A 17,341-nucleotide genomic window follows, 5' to 3' on the forward strand; every position below is an offset into this window, starting at 1 on the left:
CAGAGCTGTTCTCAGCCAATACTCAGCGGATCATACACTACACCCTTGCTCCTTCCTTTCCTACCAATTCTCTACAGCAGAGCGTGGTTATGCCATTGGCGACAAGGAGCTCCTCACTATTAAAATTGCCTTTGAAGAATGGAGACCTTGGTTAGAGGGAGTTCAGCACCAAGTCTTGGTCTACACCGATCATAAAAATCTAGAATACTTGCATCGGGCGCAATGCTTCAATCCTCGACAGGCCCGTTGGGCACTGTTCTTCACTAAATTTAACTTTATACTGCGATACCACCCAGCCACAAAGAATTGGAAGGCCAACACACTCTCCCAAGCCTTTGACATCACAGATATCCCGAAGCACCTAGTTTCATCATTGAACCATCGCGAGTACTGCTAGCTGCCACTACGTCCATTCCTCCTCGGAAGAACTTCATGCCACCCCACCTCCGAAATCAAGTCTTAAACTGGGCTAATGTTTCTCGAAGTTCAGGACATCCAGGACAACACCGAACTCTACATGCCCTCCGTCAATACTACCGGTGGTCTGGAATGCCTAAGGATGCTCGATCCTACGTAGAATCTTGTCACACATGCACTCGTTACAAAAATCCTCCAGGGCTACCTCGGGGCCTGCTCCAGCCTCTGCCTGTCCCCACCGAACCATGGACGCACATTTCAATGGATTTCATTGTTGATCTACCCCCGTCCAGCGGCAACACAGTTATCTGGGTCGTTGTTAATTGGTTCAGTAAAATGGCTCATTTTGTGCCACTTCCGGGACTACCTTCCGCACCTCAATTATCTCAGTTATTTGTCCATTATGTCTTTAAACTGCACGGCTTACCCAAGATCATTCTGTCCGACCGAGGACATCAGTTCACGGCCAAGTTTTGTAAGTCACTCTGCCAGAAATTCGATGTCACTTTAGAATATACGTCCGCATATCATCCGCAAACCAACGGTTTAGCAGAAAGAACTAACCGAACCCTCAAAGAATTTTTACGCATCTATGTCAATTGTAAACAAGACAACTGGACAGATCTGCTTCCTTGGGCTGAATTTGCACTCAATTCACATCCGTACGCTGCTACCGGTTCATCACCCTTCCAACTAGTCTATGGCAAGCAACCTTGCCCACCGCTACCTGTTCCTGTGACGGTTCCTTCACCTATGGCCCAACTCTCCACTGAGGAATTACATCAGCTTTGGACCTCCACCCAGCAAGCCTTACCCAAGGCCAACCTAACAGCCAAGAAATATGCTGACCATCATCGGAGACCTAGTCAACCAGTTGCACCTGGCCAGAAGGTATGGCTGAGTATGCGGTTCATCTGCTTAAAGCTACCATCCATGCGACTTGCTCCTCGGTTCACTGGTCCATTTCCCATTCTTCGCCATGTTATCAACTCCAACTTCCTCCATCTTTCAAAATCCACAACACCTTCCATGTGTCTCTTTTAAAACCCTTGGTGTTGTCTTGGCTGCCCAGTATACCACCTGTACCCCAACCCCTCTCCTCCGAGGATGACATCACCTATCAAGTCAGAGAGGTACTAGATGTCCGAAAGCATAAGAAAAAATGGGAATATCTTCTAGCCTGGGAAGGGTTCGGTCCTGAAGAGAATACATGGGAGCCTCTTGCCAATATATTGGATACGAACCTCCTCATCCAATTCCATGCGGATCATCCTTCCAAACCAAAACCGCCAGGGCGATGCCCTAAAAAGGGGGGTACTGTTAGCGTTCCCAGCTGCGGCCGTCTTCAGCTGGCCCCCGCTAACCTTCTCTGCAGTGTCGGGACTGCTGCTGGCACCGTGACAGTGGCAGCGAGATGTCCCCAAGGCAGGCCCTGATCCCCTCCAGGCTGAATCTGCCTTCTTTGGCCAGGTTGGCGCTGGAGCGCTTGTTCCCCGGCATCCTCTCCGCAGCATCGGGCTGCGCGGCTCACTTCCAAGTTCCAGCAGACCGTCCCTCTCCTAGGAGTGCGGCCACACCTCCTGCCTGCTCTTAAAGGGCCATCATCACCAAATTGCCTTCAGCTGCCCAGATGTCATGAATGGCCTGGGAGTATTTATGGAGGCTTCCTCTTCCTGTTCTTCGACTTGGCAATGAGTCTGCTTGCTTTGGTAAGCCTGCCTGTGCTCCTGGTGCTCTTGTTCCTGTTCCTGGACTGTTTCTCTGGCTGCTGACCCCGGACCGGTGATTGACGACTCTCTGGCATCTGATCTCGGACTGGTGATTGACGACTCTCTGGCTTCTGACCTCGGACCGGTGATTGGCAACTCTCTGGCTTCTGACCTCAGACCGGTGGTTGGAGATCCCCTGGCTTCTGATCCTGGTCCGAACTTCGATGAACCTTCCATCTTCTCAAGGGCCCACCTAAGTCCAAGTGGCTTGGGTTCTTATGGGCTCCACCCGGGGGAACCACGGGCTTTCAGTGGTGAAGATCCAATTGGTGCTTGCCTCAGTTCAGCCTTGCCTCCCGACGGAGGGACCTGCGGGAGTTCGCTTCCTCAGGTAGTGTCAACTCCTCCTCGGTCAAAGGGCTCACATCTCCTCAGCCTTCATAACATGCATACCATATTAAATATACATATATCTACCCAAGAACATGTTTGCATATCAATAAATTCCTGGCATGTATTTTAAACATAGTCGGATAAGTTTTGACTTATCTGGCTAAGTGGCAACAAAAGTCCATCTAAATAACGCTGGGGCAACTTTTCCAGCTAAGTAGCACTTTTTAAGACTTATCCAGCTAAGTAACAGTGTCCTTTATTCTGCGATGTGCCAGTATCATTCACAGCAGTATTATTCTAATTTGGGTGGAGTTATCTCCTGGCAGTGTTGCGGGTGATAACTATACCTATTCCCATGGTGCTATGGGAGTGATAGTATGCGGCTGGCTGCCCACTATTGCCCCGCCCCTTTTATTTTCATGCCTCTGCTATAAATATAGCAGAATGATGAATCTAGGGATAAGATAGCTAGATTTGTGCCAGGTTGCCTGGCCCATCCCTAGCCTATCCCTTTTTTTATACAGGCAAATTTATTCACACACCATTTTCTGCTCATGTATGATTGAGGTTTATAAAATAGCACTTGCGCGCATCTGCTATTTGTGCGCACATCTGCTCATTTTTACACATGCAACTCTTTTAAAAATTCACCCTAAAGGGTAACTTGAGCTACTAAATCTTCTTTCTGCACATCATAGGGATTGCTGAGCACCACTGCTCTCTAGCAGGTAGATATGTGTACTCCTATACCTGGCTAAGGTATGCACGTTCTCGTTAATTTTCAAAACAGACTTACATATGCTAAGTCCACTTTGAAAATTTGGAATGAAGTGCATGTGTACTTTGCAGCATGTGGACTTTAGACCTATGTGAGTTGTTTTAAAATTGCATTCTTTAAAATCTTTTCTTAAGCATGGAAACTCACTTCTATATCTTTATCTGATTATTCCCATGCAAAATTTTAACAACATTTTCTCATTTTTAAACGCTGCTTAAAGTTTTGATGCAAACATGGTTTTTAAAGAATCCAGTGCCACCTTTCCTGCCAGAATTTAGTACTCACATTTTAAGTACATCTTTTATAAACCAAAATATACATATATGGCAACAAATCGACTATGCTCATGGATCACCTTTGTGGAATACAATTAAAAAAGAGAGAACCACAGTAATTACTTAAAAAAATAAAGTATAGGAGCAAAAAACTCATTTTTAAAGGGTCAAATATCAGTCGCCTCTCAGCAATGGAAAAGCTACCAAGAAAAAGCTATCTCACAAAACAAAAATAAGTGGAATTTATATTTATAAAATGCTTACAAGGCAATTGATATGAATATAATATATGTATTAAGAGTGAACAAAAAAATTCTCAGTTAACCCACTGTAAGGTTAAATAACATCCACTTAAAGGTAGATTTTAAGAGCCTTGGGCGTGCAAAAATGGCCACACATGCAAGCCATGTGGGAGCTACCCAAATTTTAAATAACTAGGAAGAGTGCATGCGCCCAGAAAAATTAGGCAGAAAAGGGCATTCCAGCTCTAACACAGCTCCAAATTTTTCTCAGCTGGCACATCCACCAGTTTACTATGGCTCAGAGAGAGAAAGAGAGAGTGAGAGAGAGATTCTTTATAAGGCTCAGGCTGACAATATATGAACCATTGTAAGGGGGCACTTTGATTCAAGGTGAATTTTTGGGAGGTGGTTTGGGGTTAGGGGGTGTTGTTTAGGGATGTGAATCGTTTTTTGACAATTTAAAATATCGTCCGATATATTTTAAATCGTCAAAAATCGTTAGGGCCATGATACAATACCAATTCCCCCGATTTATCGTTAAAAAATCGTAAATCGGGGGAAGGGGGAGGGCAGGAAAACCGGCACACTAAAACCCCCTAAAACCCACCCCCGACCCTTTAAATTAAATCCCCCACCCTCCCGAACCCCCCCCCCAAATGCTTTAAATTACCTGGGGATCCAGCGGTGGTCCAGAACGGCGGCGGTCCGGAACGGCCCGCTCAATTGAATCCTGTTGTCTTCAGCCGGCGCCATTTTGCAAAATGGCCACCACAAAATGGCGGCGGCCATAGACAAAAACGATTCGACGCAGGAGGTCGTTCCGGACCCCCGCTGGACTTTTGGCAAGTCTTGTGGGGGTCAGGAGGCCCCCCCCAAGCTGGCCAAAAGTTCCTGGGAGTCCAGCGGGGTTCAGGAAGCGATTTCTTGCCGCGAATCATTTTCCGTACGGAAAATGGCGCCGGCAGGAGATCGACTGCAGGAGGTCGTTCAGCGGCGGTCCGGAACCCCCGCTGAACGACCTCCTGCAGTCGATCTCCTGCCGGCGCCATTTTCCGTACGGAAAATGATTTGCGGCAAGAAATCGCTTCCTGAACCCCACTGGACTCCCAGGAACTTTTGGCCAGCTTGGGGGGGCCTCCTGACCCCCACAAGACTTGCCAAAAGTCCAGCGGGGGTCCGGAACGACCTCCTGCGTCGAATCGTTTTTGTCTATGGCCGCCGCCATTTTGCGGTGGCCATTTTGCAAAATGGCGCCGGCTGAAGACAACAGGATTCAATTGAGGGGGCCGTTCCGGACTGCCGCCATTCTGGACCACTGCTGGATCCCCAGGTAATTTAAAGCATTTGGGGGGGGTTCGGGAGGGTGGGGGATTTAATTTAAAGGGTCGGGGGTGGGTTTTAGGGGGTTTTAGTGTGTCGGCTCACGATTTTAACGATTTTCACGATAGTTTACACACCCAAACGGCAACAATACGATTCCCTCCCCCTCCCAGCCGAAATCGATCGTTAAGACGATCGAGGACACGATTCACATCTCTAGTGTTGTTACAGACACATTCAGAGGTATTCATTGTAAAACTGACATCAGTAAAGAATTATAGTCCTTATCAGTGATGACAATTCTAACAAGAGGAGTTGATTTGTAAACTGCAGGACCTACTAGCTGCATCGTACAAATCAACTCCTTTTCATCACTTATAAGGTCAGTTGAAAAAAGCCTCTGTTAGACCGCGCCTAAAAAAATAGAATCTCGATCTGTTAGATTTGAACAACTATAGACCGGTCTCCTCTATTTTTCTTAGCTAAGCTGATAGCGTCATCTTGAAACCGCTTATTAAATACCGGGAGGAGAAGCAATTACTCTATCCACATCAATATGGGGCGGATTTTAAGAGCCCTGCTCGCGTAAATCTGCCCAGATTTACGCAAGCAGGGCCTTGCGCGCCGGTGCGCCTATTTTACATAAGCCTACCGGCACGCGCAGAGCCCCGGGACTCGCGCAAATCCCGGGGTTTTTCGAGGGGGGTGTGTTCGGGGCGTGTCGGGGGCGGCCTCGGAGGGAACTTGCTTTCGACCTCCCCTCACCTTCCCATCCCTTCCTCTATCTAACCCACCCCCCGGCCCTATCTAGACCCCCCCTTACCTTTGTCAGGGGATTTACGCCTCCCGGAGGGAGAAGTAAATCCCTGCGCGCCAGTGGGCCTCTAGCACGCTGAGACGGGACCTGGGGGCGGTTCCGGAGGGCGCAGCCACGCCCCCGGACCTCCCCGGCCCGAAACCACGCCCCCAGGCCCGCCCCTGAAACGCTGTGTCCCGCCCCGAAAACGCAGCGCCGATCAGCCCCGCCCCCGACACGTCCCCGACATGCCCCCTCGAAAAACCCCGGGACTCGCGTAAGTCCCGGGGCTCTGCGCGCGCCGGTAGGCCTATGTAAAATAGGCGCACCAGCACGCAAGGCCCTGCTCGCGTAAATCCGGGCGGATTTACGCGAGCAGGGCTCTTAAAATCCGCCCCTAAGAGCATAAGAAATGCCATACTGGGCCAGACCAGGGGTCCATCAAGCTCAGCATCCTGTTTCCAACAGTGGCCAATCCAGGCCATAAGAACCTGGCATGTACCCAAAAACTAAGTCTATCCCATGCTACTGTTGCTAGTAATAGCAGTGGCTATTTTCTAAGTCAACTTAATTAATATTAATTAATTAATTAACTTAATTAATTAATTAAGCACCTCCAACCAAAGCCACACGCCTCATCTCAACCAGGGACTGGGCTTTTTCGACAGCAGGCCCAGCCATCTGAGTGCTGAACTATTAATTCTATCACTTTTAGACTCACTTAGAAGGGGCCTAGACTCTGGAAACTGCTATGTGTTAATTTCTTTGGACATCACCGCAGCATTTGATACGATTGATCATTCCATCCTGTTACATAGGTTACAGGAATATTGTATCTCTGGACCTGTCCTTCAGTAGTTTAAATCCTTTCTGTCACAGCAGCCTCAATATATAGAGTACAACAATGAGACATCACAATGGTCACTTATTATGATTGGGCTACCACAGGGCTCAGCCCTGTCCGCGTATCCCATTGAGTACAGTTTTGGCAGGCCTATGTGAAGGATATAAATTATACACTGATGATATCCAATTTTTTATCCATGTATGTCCATCTTGGTCAGAGACAGTAGACATCATGAATCTATGTGTTGCCACTATTAAAAAATGGCTCTTTTTAAATAAATTATCTCTGAACCTCAAGAAAACACAATGTATTCTGATTCAGTGTTCTCCTACTAAAATCCAACAAACTTCAATTGTGATTGAAGATACTAGGGATGTGCAGACCAAAAGTTTAAGTTCATAAGTCCATAAGTCGAAAGGGGGTCCCATTTGCGGTCAATATGGACATATGGAGAATTCCATAAGTTGAGTCTATGTCCATATGTGCAAATAAAAATTTAAAACCCTCACCCGCCTTAATCCCCCCCCCCCCCAAGACTTACCAAAACTCCCTGGTGGTCCAGCGGGGTCAGGACGCCATTCCTGAACTCCTTTGCAAGGAGCACGTGACGTCGGCGTCACAGCGGAGTGACGCGGCGTCACGTGATTCCCCTCGGGTTCGCTTCCGGACCCCTCGTTGGGCTCAAAAGGAACTTTTGGCCAGCTTGGGGGGGCCTCCTGACCCCCCCAAGCTGGCCAAAAGTGCCTTTTGGGCCCAACGAGGGGTCCGGGAGCGAACCCGAGGGGAATCACGTGACGTCGGCGTCACGGCGGAGTGACGCGGCGTCACGTGATTCCCCTCGGGTTCGCTCCCGGACCCCTCGTTCGGCTCAAAAGGAACTTTTGGCCAGCTTGGGGGGGCCTCCTGACCCCCCCAAGCTGGCCAAAAGTGCCTTTTGGGCCCAACGAGGGTTCCGGGAGCGAACCCGAGGGGAATCACGTGACGTCGGCGCCTCGTCAGAGTGACGCGGCGTCACGTGATTCCCCTCGGGTTCGCTCCCGGACCCCTCGTTCGGCTCAAAAGGAACTTTTGGCCAGCTTGGGGGGGCCTCCTGACCCCCCCAAGCTGGCCAAAAGTGCCTTTTGGGCCCAACGAGGGTTCCGGGAGCGAACCCGAAGGGAATCACGTGACGTCGGCGCCACGTCAGAGTGACGCGGCGTCACGTGATGCCCCTCGGGTTCGCTCCCGGACCCCTCGTTCGGCTCAAAAGGAACTTTTGGCCAGCTTGGGGGGGCCTCCTGACCCCCCCAAGCTGGCCAAAAGTGCCTTTTTGGCCCAACGAGGGTTCCGGGAGCGAATCCGAAGGGAATCACGTGACGTCGGCGCCACGTCAGAGTGACGCGGCGTCACGTGATTCCCCTCGTGTTCGCTCCCGGACCCCTCGTTGGGCTCAAAAGGCACTTTTGGGCCCAACGAGGGGTCCGGGAGCGAACCCGAGGAGAATCACGTGATGCCGCGTCACTCCGACGTGACGCGGACGTCACGTGATTCCCCACGCGTCCGCTCCCGGACCCTCACGGAACTTTTGGCCAGCTTTGGTAAGTCTTGGGGGGGGATTAAGGAGGGTGAGGGGTTTAAATTTTTATTTAGATCAACAATCGCGATTTCCAACGTATTCAACATAGCTATGTTGAATAAGTTGGAAATCCGATCGTTTAAGCCTATCTTTTTTTTAAGTTAAAAAAAAATAATAAGTTGCGTTTTCCATTTAAGTTCAAAACGAATGCACACCCCTAGAAGATACTGTCCTCTCCCTAGACTCCTGTATTTGGAGTCTAGGAGTTGTCTTTGACCCAACCCTGTCTTTTCACCCTCGTATAAGAAGCCTGTTAAAATCTGGTTTCTACAAGCTTCGGGTTCTGTGTGGTCTGAAACATCTCTTGGAGGGGAGATTTTAAAACAGTTGTGCAGGCATCAATTCTATCACTGGTAGACTATTGTAACTCCGTTCTTCTTGGCTTACTGGCCATGACAATCAAATCTCTTCATCTATTGATAAATGCAGCCGCCTGCCTCATCTCCGGGCGAAAACGATGCGACCACATTTCCCCTGTGCTAGTAGATTTCCATCGGCTCATGATGGTGAAATGGATTAAATATAAAATTGCTACCATTACCTTTAAACTGATCTCTACCGATATTTCATCAGGAAGCAATGCACTCTTACATAGGTAGTGCCCCACACACCAATTACGCTCCTCTCAATGGGGACTCTTAGATGTGCCATCAGTACGTCAAGCAAGATTATGCTGCACCAGAGAGAGTGTGGTGGCCCCGATTTTGTGGAACTCATAGCCCGAGACTACGCCTAGCAGACAGTCTAAAAACCTTCAAATCCTTGCTGAAAACATGGTTATTTAAGCAGGCATATGATTTGATTTGAGAATCTTAACTGAGCTACTCGTATATGTTAGCTGGAACTGAGCTGGTCTCATATATGTGTTTTCATGTGCGTTTGTGTTAACTAATTTACGATTGTTTTTACTTCTACACCACCTAGTTTCTGCTTTAGGCAGTTTATAAATACAAATAAAAACAAAGATAAAGATAAATTCTTTACTGATGTCAATTTTAAAATGGATACCTCTGAATGTGTCTGTAACAACATCTCCCTAACCCCAACTCACCTCCCAAAAATGTACCCTGAATAAAAGTGCCCCCTTACAATGGTCCATATATAGAGTAGCAGAGTGAGCCTTATAAAGAACCTCTCTCTCTCCTCTACCTAACAGGAAGTTGTAACATAACCCATGTGTGTAGGTTATAAAATAGCACATGTGCAGCCCTTTTAAAATCTACCCGTTAGCTTTTAGAGTTGGAATGCACATGGCAATTGTTCAAAATCCAATGTTCATTTCCCTAAACATGTCATGTTTTGATCTGAGATCTGCATCAGGAGAGAATTTACAACTTCATAAAGTCCTGCATCTATTTTAATTCTGTTCTTCAAAACTCTACGTATCAAGTTTTTAATTGCATATACAAACCCAAAGACAACAAAATATTTTGAGTAGCAACAGTGTAGGACCAATAATTAAAACTTTAGAATTTTATGATAAATGTCATTTATCATTTGGAGAACACAAATGAATACAGGAAGGATAACATTAAAACATTGTGAGCACCCATATACGCACCTTTGTGGACAAGTGTGCGCATGCACACATATTTTATATTATGCGCACAAATGTATATATTTTAAACATAGCCAGATAAGTAAAAATCCATTTTAATATAATATATTAATTCGTAGTACTATCTGTTTCAGTTCTTCATCATTATGGGGGCAATTTTTAAACATTTACATGAGGTTTGAGTCTATAAACAGGAGTATATAAGGTGAATTTTAAAATCCCAGCGTGTGCCAAAATCGGGAGATGTGTGCACATGTAGGGCTTACGTGCACCCTCCATATTTTAAAAACTGGCCGGGTGCACATGCATCTCCCGCAGCATGCACATCTCACTCAGACTGAAAAAGGGACTTGGTCTGCGTGGGCATTTCAGGGCGTGAGTTTTTTCAGGGCAGGGCCAAGAGATGTGCTTGGAAATAATAGTACTTATGTGTCCGAGTGCGCACCCACATCCTTGGTCATGTAACTTTCTTCTGCTATTGACAAAGTGTAAGTCTAAATAAAACCAGTTACTGGCATCACAGAAGGGTTTGAAGGGTCTGGCTTAACGGAGGGGGGGGGGGGGGGTGCAGGCTATTAAACCAGTGAGGTCTTGAGGTCCTAGCTCTGTACTGGGTGAACTGGTGGGTGAATTGGTGAAACTGGTCGAGTGTGGATGCGCTCTGGTTTTAAAATTCCATGGCTTATGCTGCCGAAACCTGATTTACACTGCTGGGCACGAACAAGCTTAAAACTGGACGCGCTTGTACATGTACTTGAGCTATTTTATAACAAATGTAATCCACTTTGAAGTGCTTGAAAAGTGGATTACAATATAAATCAAATAAATAAATAACATGCACACATACGTGTGCATAAGTTATAAAATCCCTGCATCCCTGGGCGTTCGCCGACATAAGTGCGTGGATGTGCACCCATGCACTCATTCGAAAGTTACCTTCTGTGCGTGTCTGTCACCTTGATGCATGTGAAGAGAATGTTCATCAGGGACAGAATATTCCTGTACTGATTTCACAGATACGTATATATGCATAAAAACAGGGTGTTTCAGGGGTTACCAAGTACATGCACAGTTATGTATTTTATCAGCAGAATTTGCTTATATATCCTCAGACGTGTACATGCTTTTACTAACACACAGAACTGAAACATCACTTGTCTCTTGGGACTTGGTGCTTGGGCTGCTGCTGCAGATTGAAGATTGGTAGGAGTTGTTGGAGAGTGTTTGAATTTCTTTTGTACAGAATGTATGAATTATTAAAATTATCTGTAAACTATTTCTGTGCTCTTTCTGTAATTTGTTTGTGTTTCTCCAGCTTTCTTGTCTGTTTAAATCTGTGTGCTGTATCTCTGAGTCAGTTTGTCTGTCTTCTCTGTTTGAAATTCTGTGTGCCTCAGGGTGTATGTGGTTGGTAATCTAGTGCCGACTCTGGGTGTGCTGGTGGGGAATAATAGTGCTGCTATGAGTGATGTGAATGTGTGAATTTTTAGAAATCTGCATCAGTCGAGGGAGAGAAAACAAAGAAAGAGGAGGTTCCCCATGAAGAGGATTTTAGGGCCTGACAGAGAAGCAAGTGATTCACAGGTTTAGGTTTAATAAGGAGATCATCTTACTTATCTGTCAGGTATGTGGAGGATCTTGCAACCTTCCACAAAGAGAATTCATGCCTTACCAGTACACCTAAAATTCACTACTGCTCTGGCTTTTTTTTTTTTATCACTGATATCTTCCAGACCTCTTTTGGGGTCATGATGGGAATTAGACCATTTAGCCACATTTTTCTGTATATTTTATTTATTAACCAAATACAACAAGGGCTATGATCCCAAACAATCCATTAAATTAATAGTGTAAATACACAGTATGGTGGTTGAAGGCAGACCTCATATCAGGGCATACATTTTCATTGCTACTTAGCAAAAGGTATACCGGCAATATAATCATAGGTCTTACATGAATTTTTTATATAAAGTTTTTCTTTTTGCTCAGGTGAAAGAATTGGGGACGGATTTTAAAAGCCCTGCTCGCGTAAATCCACCCGGATTTACGCGAGCAGGGCCTTGCGCGCCGGCGCGCCTATTTTCCATAGGCCTGCCGGCGCGCGCAGAGCCCCGGGACTCGCGTAAGTCCCGGGGTTTTTTGTCGGGGGCGTGACGGGGGCGGGGCTGATCGACGCGGCATTTCGGGGGTGGGACGCGGCATTTCGGGGGCGGGCCCGGGGGCGTGGTTTAGGCCCGGGGCGGTCCGGGGGCGTGGTCGCGCCCTCTGGAACCGCCCCCGGGTTGCGTCTCGGCGCGCTAGCGGCCCGCTGGCGCGCGGGGATTTACTTCTCCCTCCGGGAGGCGTAAATCCCCCGACAAAGGTAGGGGGGGGTTTAGATAGGGCCGGGGGGGTGGGTTAGGTAGAGGAAGGGAGGGGAAGGTGAGGGGAGGGCGAAAGAGGGTTCTCTCCGAGGCCGCTCCGATTTCGGAGCGGCCTCGGAGGGAACGGAAGCAGGCTGCGCGTAGGTCCCGGGGTTTTTGGAAGGGGGCGTGTCGGGGGCGGGGCCGAATGATGCGTCATTTTGGGGGCGGGATGCGGCATTTCGGGGGCGGGCCCGGGGGCGTGGTTTCGGGCCGGGCATTCCGGGGCATGGCCGCGCCCTCCGGAACCGCCCCTGGGTCGGATCTCGACGCGCCAGCAGCCCGCTGGCACGCGTGGATTTACGTCTCCCTCCGGGAGGCGTAAATCCATGGATAAAGGTAGGGGGGGGTTTAGATAGGGCCGGGGGGGGTGGGTTAGGTAGGGGAAGGGAGGGGATGGTGAGGGGTGGGCGAAAGAGAGTTCCCTCCGAGGCCGCTCTGATTTCGGAGCGGCCTCGGAGGGAACAGAGGCAGGCTGCGCGGCTCGGCGCACGCCGGCTGCCCAAAATCGGCAGCCTTGCGCGCGCCGATCCAGGATTTTAGAAGATACGCGCAGGTTCCAGACTACATGGTCAGAAAGCAAGATGCCTATTGTGGATCACAGAGAGCAAGATGCCTATTGTGGATCACAGAGAAGGAACAACCTGGGAGTTACACCAGCCATGGGATATAGGCCCACAACCCTGCTTTAGTTGTGAGGAGATAGGCCAGTTCTCCAACCAAGTGGAGGAAGAACCTATGGATGTCAATCTGATGACACCACACTTTTGCAATTTTGTGAACATTTCTTGCCTCGGGTTCATTTCTTTTATGGTTCTGATTGAGATGGATGGGTCACAAACTCAAGCCCTAATATATTCTGGAAGTGTAAAGCTTCTAACCTCGAGAGAAAACAAATTAACTATGAAAACATTATGAGGCTGATATTCAGAAGCCATTTAGATGGATAACTGAAAAGTTATCTGTCTAAATGGCAAAGCGGCAATGTTTGACGTTGTATGGTTAGAATTTAGCCACATAATTTGGGAGTGTTTTGAGACTGGGCAGCAAGTATTTCAGGGCAGACTGGAGTTAGCTGCTTAACCTATGTGGCTAACACTAGTCACATCGTAGGACTGTTCTAAAATTAGCTGGATATACTTATCTAGCTAACTTGAAGATAGACAGGTATATTCAGTGGTGTGACTGCACATTGAATATCTCCTTAAGTTAGCCAGATAGCAATATTCGGCTAAATTAACTAGCTGTTCCTTAAGGGGCGGATTTTAAAAGCCCTGCTCGTGTAAATCCGGGCGGATTTACGCGAACAGGGCCTTGTGCGCCGGCGCGCCTATTTTCCATAGGCCCGCCGGCGCGTGCAGAGCCCCGGGACTGGCGTAAGTCCCGGGGTTTTTCGAGGGGGGCGTGTCAGGGCGGGGCCGATCGGCACAGCGTTTTGGGGGCGGGGCGCGGCGTTTCGGGGGCGGGCACGGGGGCGTGGTTTCGGGCCGGGGGCATGGCCGCGCCCTCCGGAACCGCCCCCGGATCGTGTCTCCGCACGCTAGCAGCCCGCTGGCACGCGTGGATTTACGTCTCTCTCCGGGAGGCGTAAATCCAGGGATAAAGGTAGGGGGGGGGGGGGTTTAGATAGGGCCGGGGGGGTGGGTTAGGTAGAGGAAGGGAGGGGAAGATGAGGGGAGGGTGAAAGGGAGTTCCCTCCGAGGCCGCTCCGATTTCGGAGCGGCCTCGGAGGGAACGGAGACAGGCTGCGCGGCTCGGCGCACGCCGGCTGCCCAAAATCGGCAGCCTTGCACGCGCCAATCCAGGATTTTAGCAGATGCGCGCGGCTACGCGTGTATCTACTAAAATCCAGTGCACTTTTGTTTGCGCCTGGTGCGCCAACAAAAGTACGCGCTTGCGCTGTTTTATAAAATCTACCCCATACTGAATATCATCCCCACTGATTTTAGCCTGTATCTATGGAGACCAGCAGCAATACTCCACCATGCAGATATCATTGAAAACCCCAGCCATACAGGACAACTTAGAAGTGTGAGTACTTCAATGGCTCCTAATTCCTGTCATCCTTGGACATGATCTCCAAGACTTTAGGACTCTCTGAGCCTGGTTTATTGCTTAACCATCCTTCTCAGCCTCCTGACCCCCCCAAGCTGGCCAAAAGTCCCGGTTGTGTCCAATGAGGGTCCCGGAGTGAACGTGCGGGGAATCACGTGACGTCCGCGTCACTCCGACGTGACGCCGACGTCATGTGCTCCTCGCAAAGGAATACAGAAATGGCGTCCTGACTCTCCGCTGGACCACCAGGGAGTTTTGGTAAGTCTTGGGGGGGATTAAGGAGGGTGAGGGGTTTAAATTTTTATTTAGGGAATCGGTGCACGTATGGACATAGACTCAACTTATGGAATTCTACATATGTCCATATTGACCGAAATTGACCCCCCCTTTCGACTTATGGACTTATGAACATAAACTTTTTGTCTGCACATCCCTAGTACGTTTATGCCTTACTGGGAGTGAAAACCTTATGGAACTCCATCTACCACTCACAAACTGATGGGTTCATGAAATATTTTTACAAAACCCTCAAACTGATGCGAAGGAAGCTCATCATGAAAAATGGCAGAAACTGAGAGTCATTGTTTCCCTATGTATTGCTTGTGATCTGAGATATTCCCCAAAGATTGACCTGCTTCTCCCCATTTGAATAACTATATAGAAGAAGACCTCAAGGAATCCTAGATGTGGCCAGAGAAACCTGGGAAGAGGAACCAAGCTCAGGACAGAATGTGGTTGACTATGTGATCTGGATGCAGGATCAGTTGAAGGCTGTAAAACCATCTGCCTATGTTTAGAGAAGGCCCAAGCTACCAAAGCTTGGGAGTATAGTCAGTCTACTGGCCAAAAGGGATGCTCATTTGTTTTAAAAGATATTAATCTAGCAGAAAAGTTTGTTATTTTCAATTGAACTAGTATCTCCAAGTTTTAAAATTTCTTAATGACATTGAACGAGTAGATGTGAATAGGTTATTTACACTTTCAGATAATAGAAGAACTAGGGGGCACACCATGAAGTTAGCAAGTAGCACATTTAAGACTAATCGGAGAAAGTTCTTTTTCACTTAATGCACAATTAAGCTCTGGAATTTGTTGCCAGAAAATGTGGTTAGTGCAGTTAGTGTAGCTGGGTTTAAAAAAGGTTTAGATAAGTTCTTGGAGAAGTCCATTAACTGCTATTAATCAAGTTGACTTAGGGAATGGCATCTGCTATTACTGGCATCAGTAGCATGGGATCTTCTTGGTGTTTGGGTAATTGCCAGGTTCTTGTGACTTTGTTTGGCCTCTGTTGGAAACAGGATGCTGGGCTTGATGGACCCTTGGCCTGACCCAGCATGGCAATTTCTTATGTTCTTGTATATCTCCCACATTAGCTTTAAGCTACTTCTATAGTATTCCAAATACAAGATGTTTACAAGTATTTAAATAAAACAAATTTCAATTCAAATATCAAACAATTTACTCTCTCTGATTTTACTTTAAGCAGCAGAAATTAAGATCTGATTGTTATATGTGGCCATGCATCACATAATTATTAATATCAAGTATAATTACTTTTTACTAATTTCAAATATTCCAATTATGTTATCAATTTTGGAATTTAGCCTTTGTGTTACTTTTCAGAAAATTCAAGAATTTTGAGAAATGTGAAAATTCTAATTTCTTCTCCTGCCCATATATATTCTTCTCTCTTGTTCTTTGTTATGTCCCTTTCTCTTTCTCTGTTTCTATCCCTTTCTTTACTTTTCTCTATATATATTTGTGTCTTCCTGAGTCTGTTGTTTTTGTTGATGTGTGCACACACTTAGCTCACTCCTTTTATATACAAACGCTGCTCATAGGTGTAGCTTCAGTTCATGGCTAGCTTTAAATGACCAGAGTTCTTATACATGAAGATTTCCTTGTTTCTTCCCCTCTTATCCTAACTTTGGAAACTCAATAAGAAAAACTGATTTCCTTCCACCAAAATTCTTCATGCCACTACTATATTCCTTAAATGAGGTGTCTTGTTGACTTGGTGAATTGAGATCACTATCTACTTAAAATAAAATAATAAGCAATGAATTCCTATTTTGGGCAGAAGTACAATAGTGTTGAATACTGAGAACATGCACTCTCACTCAATCTTTCCTGAGTTTTTCATTTTTTTAATATGAATGATGAGGTTTTTTTTTCTCGGTGCTTCAAAGATCAGATTCCAGGCTGTAGTTGTAGATTCTGTTGATAAGAACTTCTCCTGACACTGCTATTTTAGTTACTTTAAAATAAAAATAACAGATTACCAACTGTCCTTGGTCATTTTCATTGGTGCATTCCAAATCCCTAATGAGAATATTTATAACATTGTGTCACAACTTCCACATTTGCCAATTTTCCAGATTGTTAAACAGTTTCTAATGTTACCTTTAAATTCAGAATTATTTTGAAATTTCTTAGAGATAGGATCACTTCTCTGTACTAAACAAATTACTACATTCTCCATATAATGCAAACAAGGATTTATTGTCATCCCAAAGGGTTATTTATCTCTCTGGATATTGATAAACAAAATCACTCAGTTTATATAGGAGAGCTATGGTCTTTAGGAAAATCAAATTTAAACTAAATGATTTTTCATATCAGTTTTTTTTCCAGTCTTTCTGGTTCTATAAAAGCTATGTTAAATTTCCATTTCACAACAATATTTAGCTTTACTCTGGCTACTCTTTCCTTACCTTAACAAAGAAACTGGTTCCCAGACTGGGCTCCTACATCAGGCCTCGCCCTGGACTCTGGCCTAACCAGGTGTCAAGACCCAAGCTCTAGACCAGGCATTAGTGTTGGACCTGGACCCAGGACTTGGTCTAGGCTGAGGACCAGGTGTCTAGGCCCAACATCCAGGTCGGGCTCTGGCATCGGGTTTGGGTTTGGACTGAACCCCAGGCATAGGTACCA

Source organism: Rhinatrema bivittatum, chromosome 2 (assembly GCF_901001135.1).
Source record: "Rhinatrema bivittatum chromosome 2, aRhiBiv1.1, whole genome shotgun sequence".
NCBI lineage: Eukaryota > Metazoa > Chordata > Amphibia > Gymnophiona > Rhinatrematidae > Rhinatrema > Rhinatrema bivittatum.